Below are 14,343 nucleotides of genomic sequence, written 5' to 3'. Positions count from 1 at the left end.
CCTTGTCTGTGTGGGTGATTGTTTGTTGTGAGCTGTGTGTAGCTCGGTTGAGCTACCCTTACCTTGTTGTTGCCAGGGTAGATATTTCCCCTGTGCCTGAGTTTTATTGTCGCGTGCTTGCGCAACTGTTTATCGACGGAATAAACTTTCTAGATGCGTATTACTCTCCTGCACCTGACTCCTTCTATCACACGCATCACAGACCTAGTTTAGATGTATAGTATACGACTGCAACTTCCTGGCCACACTGATATACACTGAGTGTACAAAACATTACGAACACTTAATATTGAGTTGCACCCTGTTTTGCCCTCAGAACAGCCTCAATTCGTCGTGGCATGGACTACAAGGTGTCGAAAGCGTTCCACAGGGATGCTGGCCCATGTTGACTTCAATGCTTTCCACAGTTGTGTCAAGTTGGCTGGATGTCCTTTGGGTGGTGGACCATTCTTGACACACGGGAAACAGTTGTGCGTGAAAAACCCAACAGCGTTGCAGTTCTGGACACATTCAAACCAGTGCGCCTGGCACCTACTACCATACCCCATTCAAAGGAACTTAAATCTTTGCCTTGATTATTCACCCTCAATGGCACACATACACAATCCATGTCTCAATTGTCTCAATCCTTCTTTAACCTGTCTCCTCCCCTTCATCTACTCTGATTGAAGTGGATTTAACAGGTGACATCAATAAGGGATCATAGCTTTCACCTTGATTCACCTGGTCAGTCTATATCATGGAAAGAGCAGGTGTTCCTAATGTTTTGTACACTCAGTGCATAGTACCTCAAACTGGTTTGCATTGTGCAATGACAGTTTAGAGATAATTTTAAACCACAACCTGGGATGGGATCAAACAACGCAATGGCAACCCTGTATGAATCACTCTAGGTAATGAGTGCCAGCCTGGTGATGAATAAAGAAAAGTATGTCCTGGAATGAGAACATCAGCGACACTCTCTGCCTCATTTACATCTGAGGGCTAAAGTGGTCAACCCATCATGCTGTAAAAGAGAGAGAGGGGGTGAGAGAGAGAGGGGGTGAGAGAGAGAGAGAGGGGGTGAGAGAGAGAGAGAGAGAGAGAGAGAGAGAGAGAGAGAGAGAGAGAGAGAGAGAGATTTTGGTTGTGGTGATTTAATGCAGGTGGCACACAGATGGGACCCCCTCTGGGACCTGGGACCCGTTAATGAGTTACTGCCAGAGGGCCTGGGGACGTGACACCATGAACCAGACGGAGCCCTCTATCATGGCGGGATAAAGGTATCTCCATTACCATGAGATGTCTCCCAGTCGTTTGATTTGTGGATTACTACCCAGCCCCAAACTGGCACAGTTTCACTGTGGATGTGGCAGATCGTAAAACTGACTATCCTACCGATCCTTGACTTTGGCGATGTCATTTACAAAATAGCCTCCAACACTCTACTCAGCAAATTGGATGTAGTCTATCACAGTGCCATCCGTTTTGTCTCCAAAGCCCCATATAATACCCACCACTGTGACCTGTACGCTCTTGTTGGCTGGTCCTCACTACATATTCGTCGCCAAACCCACTGGCTCCAGGCCATCTATAAATCACTGCTAGGCAAATCCCCGCCTTATCTTAGCTCATTGGTCACCATAGCAACACCCACCCGTAGTCTGCGCTCCAGCAGGTATATCTCACTGGTCATCCCCAAAACCAACACCTCCTTTGGCCGCAATTCCTTCCAGTTCTCTGCTGCCAATGACTGGAACAAATTGCAAAAATCTCTGAAGCTGGAGACACTTATCTCCCTCACTAACTTTAAGCATCAGTTGTCAGAGCACCTTACCGATCACTGCACCTGTACACAGCCCATCTGAAATTAGCCCGCCCAACTACCTCATCCCTATATTGTTATTTATTTTGCTCATTTGTACCCCAGTATCTCTATTTGCACATCATCTCTTGCACATCTATCATTCCAGTGTTAATACTAATTGTAATTATTTTGCACTATAGCCTATTTATTGCCATACCTCCATAACTTGCTACATTTGCACACACTGTATATATATGTATTTCTGTTGTATTTTTGACTTTGTTTTGTTTTACCCCATATGTAACTCTGTGTTGTTGTTTTTATCGCACTGCTTTGCTTTATCTTGGCCAGGTCGCAGTTGTAAATGAGAACTTGTTCTCAACTGGTTTACCTGGTTAAATAAAGGTTAAAAAAAAAAAAAAAAAAAAAAATCAGGAAACAACATATTATGAAGGGAAATTCTGTATGCAATTTTAACCAGGATTCCAGAATATTTATACTACTGATGTAGAGGTGTAAATATATGTCATGACTCTCCCTGGGTGAGGATTAAAGGCCTCACATCAGTTTGGCAAATGGCTGACAACAACCAGACCCTCTTACCCACAGGGGGCTGTGCCGGTCTTGACACCTTAATACTGCCATCAATTAGAGAGGAGGATCATCTATCTCTGGCATTCTAGTATGGAGAAAGGATACTTTTTTGCTGCCCAAAAACTTCAACATCCAACAATGAACATTGGGACAATATATTTCAACATCCAAACGTTGGGAATGATGAGAAATGGAATATGGAAAATTAATGTATATTCTGTGATGTCATAAAAAATGGTATAAAGGCGTTATAACGAAAACATTGTGACTTGAAGAGCTTTTACACTGTGTATATCATGTTTACATCCTTTACCTTGTGTAGAAAATATCAAGGAGGAAGACAATGTTTTCGTGAAGATAGGAATATGATTTTAGCTTTCTAACAAAATCATAGTGATGATAATACTTTTGCCTCGTAACTAGCCACGCCCGAGGGAGCTCAGAGAGCGTGTCAGTATGACGGAAACGCCCCTCTTTACCAGAGTGCATAAAAGATTGAGATAAGAATGATCAGATCAGACTAGACGGACCTCAAGCTGCAGCTTTTGCCCATATTGGTCCCGACCCAGAAAATCAACACGAGGTGAAGACGACAAAGTTGCCTCCACTAACAATCAATATTACGGCTGAGTAGCTGTTCTAAGTACTGTATCTAAGAAGGTGAATTTAAGTGGGACCATCCTGTTACTCTCTTCAAGCCATTGTCTACTACACTGCTCTCATCACCCCACAGGGGATCTTCGACACCGCTGATTAGCCGTCCTCAGAAGACCACTTCCAGAACGAGTGAAAGTAAACAGACAACTAAGAAGAAGGACATTGTGACCTTGTGGACAATCTGAGCCTTACATCTAAAAGGCCATCCGAAAGAGAAGGCCCAATCGACCCCTTCCCACGAAAGCCTGGGTCCAACAGAGATACACGACGAAGACCTCCAACGCGTAAATACATGCATTGCTTTTCTTCCCAAATGGGCGGCAGTTCCGGGCAAAGTATTAGGATTACTGTGAGCATAGGTCCATGTGTGTCCAAGTGTTATCTCTCTCTCTCTCTTTAACTCGCCATCTTTTGTAACAAGTGTCATATTGTGTTAGTCCACTAGGGACCCGTTTTCATTGTATTAAGTTTCTAATCCCTACCTATACCGTGTACGTGTTTGTATCTTGTGTCATAATTGTTAATTAGTTAGTAAATAAATAATTAAATCAATTTGTGTGGTACGATCATTTGAATGATCAGTAAGACCCGGGTTCGTGCAGACTTAAAGTGCCTACGACTTTCAGAATGAGACTGATATGAGGTAAGTGGTTAATAAATGACTGTTAAATGATAAGAGATATCTAGATAACTTTAGAGTTAATTTGGGAAACGGTAACTCGTTAAACAACTTTTCCCATGGTGCCCCAAATTCCTAATGTGTTAATTGTTACATGATTAATTTAATCTAGTAACAATTAAACATAAGATGTCATTATTCGATAAATAATAGTCATCACAATAATGAAAGTCACGTCACAACATATATATTATTATGCATGACATGATTGCAAAACGTACTATATGTTAAGAATGATCTAAATGTATGATATGTTACGAATTCTAGCTAGCTGGCTAATGTTAGCTAGGCTAGGGTTAGGGGTCAGTGTTAAGGTTGGGCTAAGTTTAGGAGTTAGGTTAAAGGGTTAAGGTTAGGGTTAGGGGAAGTGTTATCTAAAAAGGTTAAGGTTAGGGTTAGGAGAGGGTTAGCTAAAACGGTTAGGGTTAGGGGAAGGGTTAGCTTACAGGCTAAGTAGTTGCAAAGTAGCTAAAAAGTTGTAAGTAGAAAAGTTGCTAATTAGCGAAAATGCTAAAGTTGTCCGTGATGACATTCGTAACCTTTTGATTGCTAGACATTCACGTTATATGCCTACCCATCCACCCCGACCTATTGTTGTTTTTGCCTTAAGTAACCATCTGTCTTATGTAACCATAACAAATATAACATACACTACCATACTAATTTGTGGTACCGAATTTACTTTTACTATGTTACGTCTAGTCGATGAGACCAGGCTGGTGTCATAGATTTACATTAAAATGGGCAAAATTAGCTGTCTTTGAGTGGGGAGGGAAAACTGAAACTAGCTGTTATTGGCAAAGTAACCTAACGTAGCAGGCGTAAAAGAAAGACCTGAAACTAGATCCTCTACATACTGGTCTTGACAAGAAGAAAAAAAAAAAAACTGTTGGGGGAGGTTCTCTTCTGCACTGTTCAACCAATCCAGTAAATGTGGAGGAGGAGTTAAGATAGTGTGTTTTCTTGTTAACCTCCAAAAGCAGAAGTCACAGGCTCTCTTTCCATTTCCCCTGAAAACTGGAACTTCTTGTTGTTGGGGACTCGAACCAGAGGCTATAGAGCTCGCCAGCTTGTAGTCCTAAAACCCGGAAATGAGTTACCTCTGGTTCGTTTAGCCATTCCTGAAAATGAATGAGGAAGAATAGGGTTTTGGGATATACAGGCTTAGGAGATCTTATATGTTTTGTTCTATGAGATAATATCCGTCAGTTAACATTACTTTTATGAATTATGAAGCTTTTGTGTGCTCTATGTGCTTTTTTTATTATATAAATGCTTCAAAATTCACAAAATGTGACATTAGCTGATGAAGATGATCTCATAGAACAAAACATATAAGATCTCTTAAGCCTGTGTTTACCACAGACCTTATTTTCGGCGTTTATACAAAAACGTTTTCCCATAGGATTCATCCAACAAACCATGGCGGAGTTAGTGCCTACAAAAATATGTAATTAATATTGTTCTCTATTGGCAGAGAGGTTTGGAACTCTCTTTATTATTGGTCTATTAACCAATTTACCGCATGGTGATGTCACCATGGAAAGCCGAAACTCCCGCCCATGCTGATTAGAAGGCCCTACAGAGTTTGGTGCAGACAGCCCAGTACATCACTGGGGGCGAGCTCCCAGCCATTCAGGACATACAGTACACACCAAGCAATGTCTGAGGAAGGCCCGAAAAACTGACAAAGACTCCAGCCACCCCTGCCATAGACTGTTCTCTCTGATTCCCTTTCGGCAGGCGGTATCAGAGTTGGACCAACATGTTCTGAGACAGCTTCTACCCCCAAGCAATGAGACTTTTAAACAGAGAGGGCACAATTCAGACTTAAGAAATGGTGTAATACGTTAGCCTAATACTGTTGCAAGCGATCCTCAGCAACAACCATACGAACGTGACAGACGAAAGAAAGGTAAACTAACGATGTAATGGAATGATGCAAAATGTAAGGAAACTAACACTAAAGTCAGTGACAGTGACAAATGTATGTGGGTATAACTGAAGGTGGCTACCGATAGGGGCTAATATTTAACATGACACAAATTGTAAAAAAAACAGTGAAAAGTCTGTATGTAATTAAAACATTATAGAAATCATAAACCAACTCGATATTTTTGGTTCTATACTGTCATTTGCACATGGCTACAGAAGCCTATAGCTTGGGTCTCAACATTTCATCCCAAGTTATAAGGGATGTAGCTCAGTTGATAGAGCATGGCGTTTGCAACGCCAGGGTTGTGGGTTCGATTCCCACGGGGGGCCAGTATAAAAAAAATATGTATTCACTAACTGTAAGTCGCTCTGGATAAGAGCGTCTGCTAAATGACTAAAATGTAAAAAAATAAGGCCAGCATTTCATGAACTTCACTGTGGAAAAGGTAAATAAAAATAAAAATAAATTGGTCATTTAGCAGACGCTCTTATCCAGAGCGACTTACAGGAGCAATTAGGGTTAAGTGCCTTGCTCAAGGGCACATCGACAGATTTTTCACCTAGTCGGCTCGGGGATTAGAACCAGCGACCTTTCGGTTACTGGTACAACGCTCTTAACCACTAAGCTACCTGCCGCCCTGGTGATATGTTGATATGCTTCAGTTTTCTGCCATATGACTGGTTTCACATTTGTCTCCAGCAATCATAAGGTAAAATATTGTCATTTATATTTACAATCCCCTTATCCAAATGACATTCATTTGCATGGAGAATGGTGCACTGTAATTTACAAATTGATTAGAGCTATTGATAAGAGCTAATTAGTGAGGATTATTAGGGTCGATTTATAGCACTACTGTGCAACTTTCAGGATGTATCAAACCACTGTATTTTTGATTTACAAATATATTTCATGCGTAAAGGCTCTCCAAACCTGTTTTTTTTTATTATTATTCATAAATACTTTCCTAACCTTAAATAGAGATCAGAGTATTTTTAAATCTACCAATTGGTGCTGAAAAGGAGACTAATATGTATGTATTTACATGGCTTTCTTTCATTGCTCCCTAATATTCTGAACCTTTCGCTCCATATATTCTAGTGAGTCTGTAGAGAAAATTTTAATGAAAGCTACAACAAATGTAAAGAGATGGCTTTAGATAAATGTACTGAAACTCCTGTTGAATGAAAAGTCCACGACAAAATACGTTGGCAAGCAAGTTGGAGGGTTTTCAGTGGTTGAATTCAATTTATTCAGCGTGTGCAAGGGAACCACGCCTGCAAAGTCCGTTACGCACCTGCATAAGGTGTCTGAATACCAACTACTGAGAAGTGTGTAGGAAAGGCGTGCGTCTGAATCGGGCCCTATGTGCACACTCACAGGTCTTCACTCACACACTCACATACGCCTACACTGACACACACTCACACACACCCACCCACCCACATCCACTCACCACCACGCACGCACACACCCATCCACCCACCACGTATGCTGCTGCTATATCATTTACCATTATTATTATTATTATTTATCCTGCTACCAGTCACTTTCTCCTAATCCCTGCCTACATGTACATATCTACCTCAACTACTCCAGTATCCCTGCACATTGTAAAATTGGTACCTGTGTATAGCTTACATTCTCCTGTTTTTTTCTTCCTTTCTTATTTCTTGTGTTTTTGTTTTGTTTTATTATTTTGATATTTATTACTGCACTGTTGGGAAGGGCTTGCAAGTTACACTTTTCACATGTGACAAATAAAACGTGAAACTTGAAGGTCCTGTGTAGATTGTATTTTCAACCAGCAACTATCAGGAAATAACACTGATCAAATGTTTTCACACTTTTACAGTGTTAGTTTCATCATTTGTTGTACAATATGAGTTAAAACACAGACATTTGACTGCACTGAGCCTTTAAAGCCTGGATTAAAGTGAGATTTAAAGCAAGGCTGTGGATGGAGGACAGTTTAAGGGCAAGGGTTGAGGATGAGGCCTGGGTTGGAGCTAAGCTTAGATTCATGTTTGGGGTTGAGTTGAGTTGAGGTCCAAGTCTTACCTGCTATGAACTTGATTGAGAGTTTTGGTATAATTCACTTAATTCATGGGACACTTCACAATTGCTCACCTTTGTATGTAGGTGGGCAGCTGGAATGAGATGTGGGTCCAGTATGTCCCCCAGTTTTTTCTCTGAAACTGGGTGAGAGTTAAAGCAGTAAGGGGTAATGGTGGGGGGATACCCAGTGTAAGTTGAGGTGTAGCAGATGGAGTTAATACCAAACAGAGGGATTACTGACTGTCACCCTGTATTAACACAACATCCTCAGGAGAGGGGTCAGGCTCAGGACAGCCAAAGGCACTCATGCACAACTTTGTGAGGCAGTGGGTCCCGTCGTTTAGGAGGACTCTGGGTGGTCATCAGAGAATGAAATCCCATCCTGCCTTCCTGAACCTCAGAGTCAGGATTCTGGGTCATATTGGCCAATTAACCAAAAACATCCGGCTTTAGTCAGCAGAATATAGAGAAAGCCTGCAAATCTCTCTGTATCAATATCATCTACATCTGAGGTTGACAAATTGCAGAGTTGAGCCTTTAATTGTTTTCTCTCTTCTCACCTTCTAACAGAATCATTTAATTCCATATTGATTCATCAATCTCAATGTCAGCTACTATCAAAGGTCAGGTATGAGGCTACCTTTATCGCTGTGCAGTGTGTGTATGTTTGGTGTGTGTGGACTGACTGTGTTGTTATGGTGATATCTTACCATGGTAATTGGACACAAGACGAGGGGGAGACAGCCAGTAAAAGCCTCAGCCATTCCTGTCATGTGTCTTCTATTCACCAGCTTGGGCCCCCGTGTGTGTATCCGTATGCTGTTTGTGTGTGTGGAGTGCGATAACACACCAGCATTCTTCAGTTGTAAATAACTGAATCAGGCTATTTCAGTCCCCTCTGAGTGGAGCTGTAATTTGGTGCCGTGCCGTTTTGCTCTTAAGGACCGGTAATTATGGCTGTTAGGGACTTCCAAAACAGCTCAAGACCTTCACTTCTTTCTCCAAGTAGGGAACAAATGACATCTGTGCTGTTAGACATATCTGGACAAGGTGCTGTAAATATGAAAAGGCACATTTTCCAATGAAAACCCAGAGACCAACTTCTGTCCACATGCCTAATGTGATCTAATTCTCTCTGTCCCTCACACTCACGGGCCAGTTTATTAGGTCCATCTAGTACGGGGTCAGAACCCCCTTTGCCTCAACAACAGCCTGAATTGTTTGGGGCATGGACTCTACAAGTCGGAAACATTCCACAGGGATGTTGGTGGATGCTGACACAATGGCATCACGCAGTTGCTGCAGATGTCACGGTTCAGACAGACGACCAGAGGACCACAATTGCGTCACACCAGAAAGTTTATTAAAACTTAAGGGAAAAGGGAAGTAGGGAGTGAATGAAGGCTCCAGGGGTAACAGGGATCCCGTCCAATGTGCTGGGTCTGTGCCTCCCCCAGTGGCAGCGATGCGTCCTATGAAGCCGGTGGTGGGTGGTCCAGAAGTCCTGGGGGGGGGAGACACAGACACAACAGGGCGGAATGAAACAAGGCAGCAGTACAGTTCAAGGGAAATCCAAAATACGTAGTAGCAAGGCAGAAGGCAGGTCAGAGTTACCGGGATTGAAGAGTAGTCAGGAGTCGTAATGGCAGAAGCAGGTCTGGATCTCCTGGGGCAGAAGAGTATCCAAAAATCAGGCAGGTCCGGGGTCACAAAACCAGGGTGAGCCAGAAGCGCGAGCAAACAGGTTCCGGGAGTGAGCTTTGCAGACGATCTGACACCGGAGAGCTGAAAGACAGGGCCTTAAATACTGGGAGAGGTAGTGGGTAATGCAGCGCAGCTGGCAGAGTAATTAGAGCAGAGCAGAGCAGGGACAGGTGGAGCTAGTTAGGCTGAGTAGAGAGAGTGGTGAGCAGAGTGGAAGAAAATTAAGGTGGTAACCCGGTGGAGTGAGAGGCTCATGACAGAACCCCCCCCCCAAGGGACGGCCCCAGAAGTCCCAAGAGCAACACCACGCCGGGCGGGAGGAGGGGAGCCGGAGGAGGGCTAGAACTCCTCCGAACGGTCCGAGTGAACGTCCTCATCCTCGGAGGAAGCCGGAGGGCCGTGGTCGGGAGATGGGACAGGTCCCGAGACAGGATCAGGCACAGGACAGGAAGCCGAGCGGGCAGGACGGTTAGGGACCCCTCTGGGGCGGCCCCTACGGATTGCAGGTTGATCAGGATGCCGTTGGTGGAAAGCGGTGATGAGAGTCCTATCCACAATCCGACTAGCTGGCACCCAGGTCCTCTCCTCAGGTCCATAGCCCTCCCAGTCAATGAGGTACTGGAGACCCCTACCCCTCCGTCTGGACCGAAGCAGGCGGCGGACGGTGTAAACCAGACCACCATCGACGAGCCGTGGAGGAGGAGGACAAGGCGCAGCAGGGACCAGCGGACTCTCATGGATGGGCTTAATCTTAGACACATGGAAAGTGGGGTGCACCCTCAGGGAATTAGGCAGTTGGAGCCGGACAGCAGTTGGGCTAATCACTCTTATGATAGGGAATGGGCCAATGAACCGAGGTGCCAGCTTCTGCGACTCCACCCTGAGTGGCAGGTTCTTCGATGACAACCACACCCTTTGACCAACATGGTAGGTGGGAGCAGGAATTCTCCGACGGTTGGCCCCGGTAGTGTAGCTGGCAACGGATCTGAGGAGTGTGGCTCGGGCTTGTGACCAGGTGCGGCGACATCGACGGGCAAAAGCAAGTGCAGATGGGCAAGTAACCTCCTCTTCCTGGCTGGCAAATAGAGGAGGCTGGTATCCATAAACACATTGGAAAGGGGACATACCGATGGCAGAGCAGGTCAGAGAATTGTGTGCGTACTCCACCCATGTCAATTGCTGCGACCAGGAGTGGGGGTTGCGTGAAGTCATGCATCGCAGTGCCTTCTCGAGCTCCTGATTAGCCCGCTCTGACTGCCCATTGGATTGGGGATGGAATCCGGAAGTCAGACTGACTGTGGCTCCCAGCAGGTGACAGAACTCCTTCCAAAAAGCGGAGGAGAATTGTGGACCACGGTCAGAAACTACATCCTTTGGCAGTCCGTGGATCCGGAAGACGTGTTCCAGGACCACCTGGGCGGTCTCCTTGGCGGTTGGGAGCTTGGGGAGGGGAATGAAGTGTGCCATCTTGCTGAAACGGTCAACTATGGTGAGAATGACGGTCATGCCACTTGAAGGGGGCAGCCCCGTGACAAAGTCAAGGGCGATGTGAGACCAGGGACGTCTGGGCACAGGCAGGGGCTGCAGCAATCCGGCTGGGGGCTGGCAGGACGACTTGTGTTGGTTGCAGATGGGGCAGGCTTGGACGAATTCCCGTACATCCTTCCTCAGAGAGGGCCACCAGAACCTCTGGGCGAGCAGGTTGTAAGTGCGGGTGGAGCCAGGGTGACAAGCTAGGCGGGAGTCATGTCCCCACTGAACGACCTGGGACCTCAGGTCTTCGGGGACAAAAAGGCGGTCAGCTGGGCAAGTGCTGGGACCTGGCTGGTTACGGAGAGCCTCCAGCACCTGTTCCTCAACAGCCCAGGTCAGAGCTGCAACGATGCAGGGACTTGGCAGAATCGACACAGGGTCCTTGGAGGGGGTGTCATCCTTCTGGAATTGACGGGAGAGGGCGTCTGGCTTGGTGTTGCGTGATCCAGGCCGGTATGACAGAGTGAAATTAAACCTGGTGAAGAACAGGGCCCAGCGGGACTGCCTGGAGTTCAACCGTTTGGCCGTGCGGATGTACTCCAAGTTCTTATGATCGGTCCAAACGAGAAATGGAATGGTGGACCCCTCCAGCCAGTGACGCCACTCCTCCAAGGCAAGCTTCACAGCCAGCAGCTCACGGTTCCCTATGTCGTAATTGCACTCAGAGGGGGACAACCGACGTGAGAAAAAGGCACAGGGATGGAGCTTCCTATCCTCCGCAGCCCACTGAGAAATCACAGCACCAACTCCCACATCCGAGGCGTCCACCTCCACAATGAATTGCCGGTCCACATCAGGCATCTGGAGGATGGGAGCGGAGGTGAACCTCACCTTGAGGGTACTGAAGGCTTTGTCGGCTGCTGGGGTCCAGGTGAAGGGTTGCTTGGTGCTGGTTAGAGCAGTGAGAGGGGCAGCAACGGTACTGTAGTTCCGGATAAACTTTCTATAGAAGTTAGCAAACCCCAGAAACTGTTGCAGCTTCTTTCTGTTCTCCGGAACTGGCCATGAAGTGACTGCTGATACTTTGGCAGGATCCATTTGGATACTTCCCTCTGCCACTATGTACCCCAGGAAGGCCACTGTCTTGACGTGAAACTCACATTTCTCTGCCTTGGCGTAGAGGGAATTCTCCAGAAGACGATGAAGGACTTGCTGGACATGGCGGGTGTGTTCAGACAGGTTTCTGGAGTAGATTAAGATGTCATCCAGGTAGACGAAGACAAACTTGTTTAACATGTCCCGCAGTACATCATTCACTAGAGCCTGGAACACAGCAGGAGCATTGGTGAGACCAAAAGGCATAACCAGATACTCGTAGTGGCCTGTTGGTGTATTGAATGCGGTTTTCCATTCATCTCCCTCCCGGATCCGCACTAGGTGGTAAGCGTTTCTGAGATCCAACTTGGTAAAAACAGTGGCTCCCTGGAGCAACTCAAAAGCAGAGGTGAGCAGAGGCAGAGGGTAACGGTTTTTCACTGTGATGTCGTTGAGTCCCCTGTAGTCGATGCAGGGGCGAAGAGATCCGTCCTTCTTCCCCACAAAGAAGAAGCCAGCACCAGCAGGAGATGAAGATGAACGGATTAATCCTGCGGACAGAGAGCCATTGATGTAGTCCTCCATGGACTTTCTTTCAGGAGCAGACAACGAATAAAGACGACCCTTTGGAGGGGCTGTTCCAGGGAGGAGGTCGATGGCACAGTCGTACGGTCGGTGAGGGGGCAGAGATGTGGCTCTTGCTTTGTTAAACACCTCTCTGAGACCATGGTAGCATTCTGGGACATTGGAGAGGTCAGGAGCGGAGTTAGTAGGTACTGGCCGAGGGGGTAGTGCGGCAGCAAGCAGGCAGGTTCGGTGGCAGTCCTCTCCCCACTCCCTGATCACCCCGGTCACCCAGTCGAGCTGAGGGTTGTGCCGGCGGAGCCATGGGTAACCCAGGATGAGGGGTTGGCCTGGAGAGGGGAGCAGGTGAAACTGGATAGTTTCTTGATGGTTTCCGGACAGACCCATCGAGACCGGGGCCGTGACATGAGTGACCGATCCGAGTAAGTGTCCGTCCAGTGCCCGGGCAGGAATAGGAGGTGTCAAACGGAGGTTCTCCAGTCCCAGTTGGCGTGCCAGCTTGATGTCCATTATGTTGGCTTCGGCGCCAGAATCCACCAGAGCAGCCAGGGTGTGAGTTGAGTCAGAGAGGCGGAGGTGAACTTGCAGCAGGGGTTTGCGGTCGGAGGACTGGATGGTCATTGAACTCAACCGGACTCCCCCTATGCCCGGTGAGCTTCGGCCCTTTAAAGGGCAGGTTACCACACGATGTCCATCACCTCCACAATAGAGGCAGAGGTTTGAAGTGAAGCGGCGCTGGCGCTCTGCAGGAGTGAGAGAGGCTCGCCCAATCTCCATAGGCTCAGACTGATCAAGCTGACCTGGGTGAGTGGCAGTAGATGACAGGAGCCCAGTCGGATCTCTCCGAATGCCGGTAGTAGGTGGACCTTGGCGCCCCCTCTCACGACGACGGGTCTGTATCCTTCTGTCGATCCTGACAGTCAGTGCGATGGCTTCATCAAGAGTGGAAGGCAGTTCATGGGAGACCAACTCGTCCTTGATATAGTCAGCCAAACTATGGAAGAACGCGTCCACCAACGATGGTGTGTTCCAAGAACTTCGTCTAGCCAGGGTTCGGAAGTCGATGGAATGGTCTGCGACTGTACGTCTGCCTTGTCGAATACTGAACAGTTCACGAGACGCCTCTGCGGTTGGTGAATCCAGGTCAAACACCTTCAGCATCTCCTCAGCAAACAGGTCGAAGGTTGCACATGCGGGGGTTTGACGTTCGAACTCTGCTGTTCCCCAGAGTCGAGCTCGGCCCGTCAGGTGAGTGATGGCATACCCAACTTTAGCCCCCTCCGTGGCGAAGGTCCTTGGCTGCAAGGAGAACTGAAGTCGGCAGCTAGTCAGGAATGGCCGGACCTGGGTTGAATCGCCGTTGAACCGCTCGGGGTTTCCAATCTTGGGTTCCGGAGCAGCGGCTGCAATGACCGGGGCAGGTAACTCGGGGGCAGGGCTGGTGGGCAGACTGGCTGGGGTAAGGTTGGTGAGGAGTTGAATGATCATGGCGAGTTGTTGTTGCTGCTGCTGGAACTGCTGCTCATGCTCATCGGTTTCCATGTCGGGAAAAGTGTGCGCTGAGTCCATAATGGTCAGATCGTACTGTCACGGTTCAGACAGACGACCAGAGGACCACAATTGCGTCACACCAGAAAGTTTATTAAAACTTAAGGGAAAAGGGAAGTAGGGAGTGAATGAAGGCTCCAGGGGTAACAGGGATCCCGTCCAATGTGCTGGGTCTGTGCCTCCCCCAGTGGCAGCGATGCGTCCTATGAAGCCGGTGGTGGGTGGTCC

Source organism: Coregonus lavaretus (genome assembly GCF_964263955.1).
Source record: "Coregonus lavaretus genome assembly, chromosome: 12".
Lineage (NCBI taxonomy): Eukaryota > Metazoa > Chordata > Actinopteri > Salmoniformes > Salmonidae > Coregonus > Coregonus lavaretus.
Note: the sequence above shows the minus strand (reverse complement) of the source record.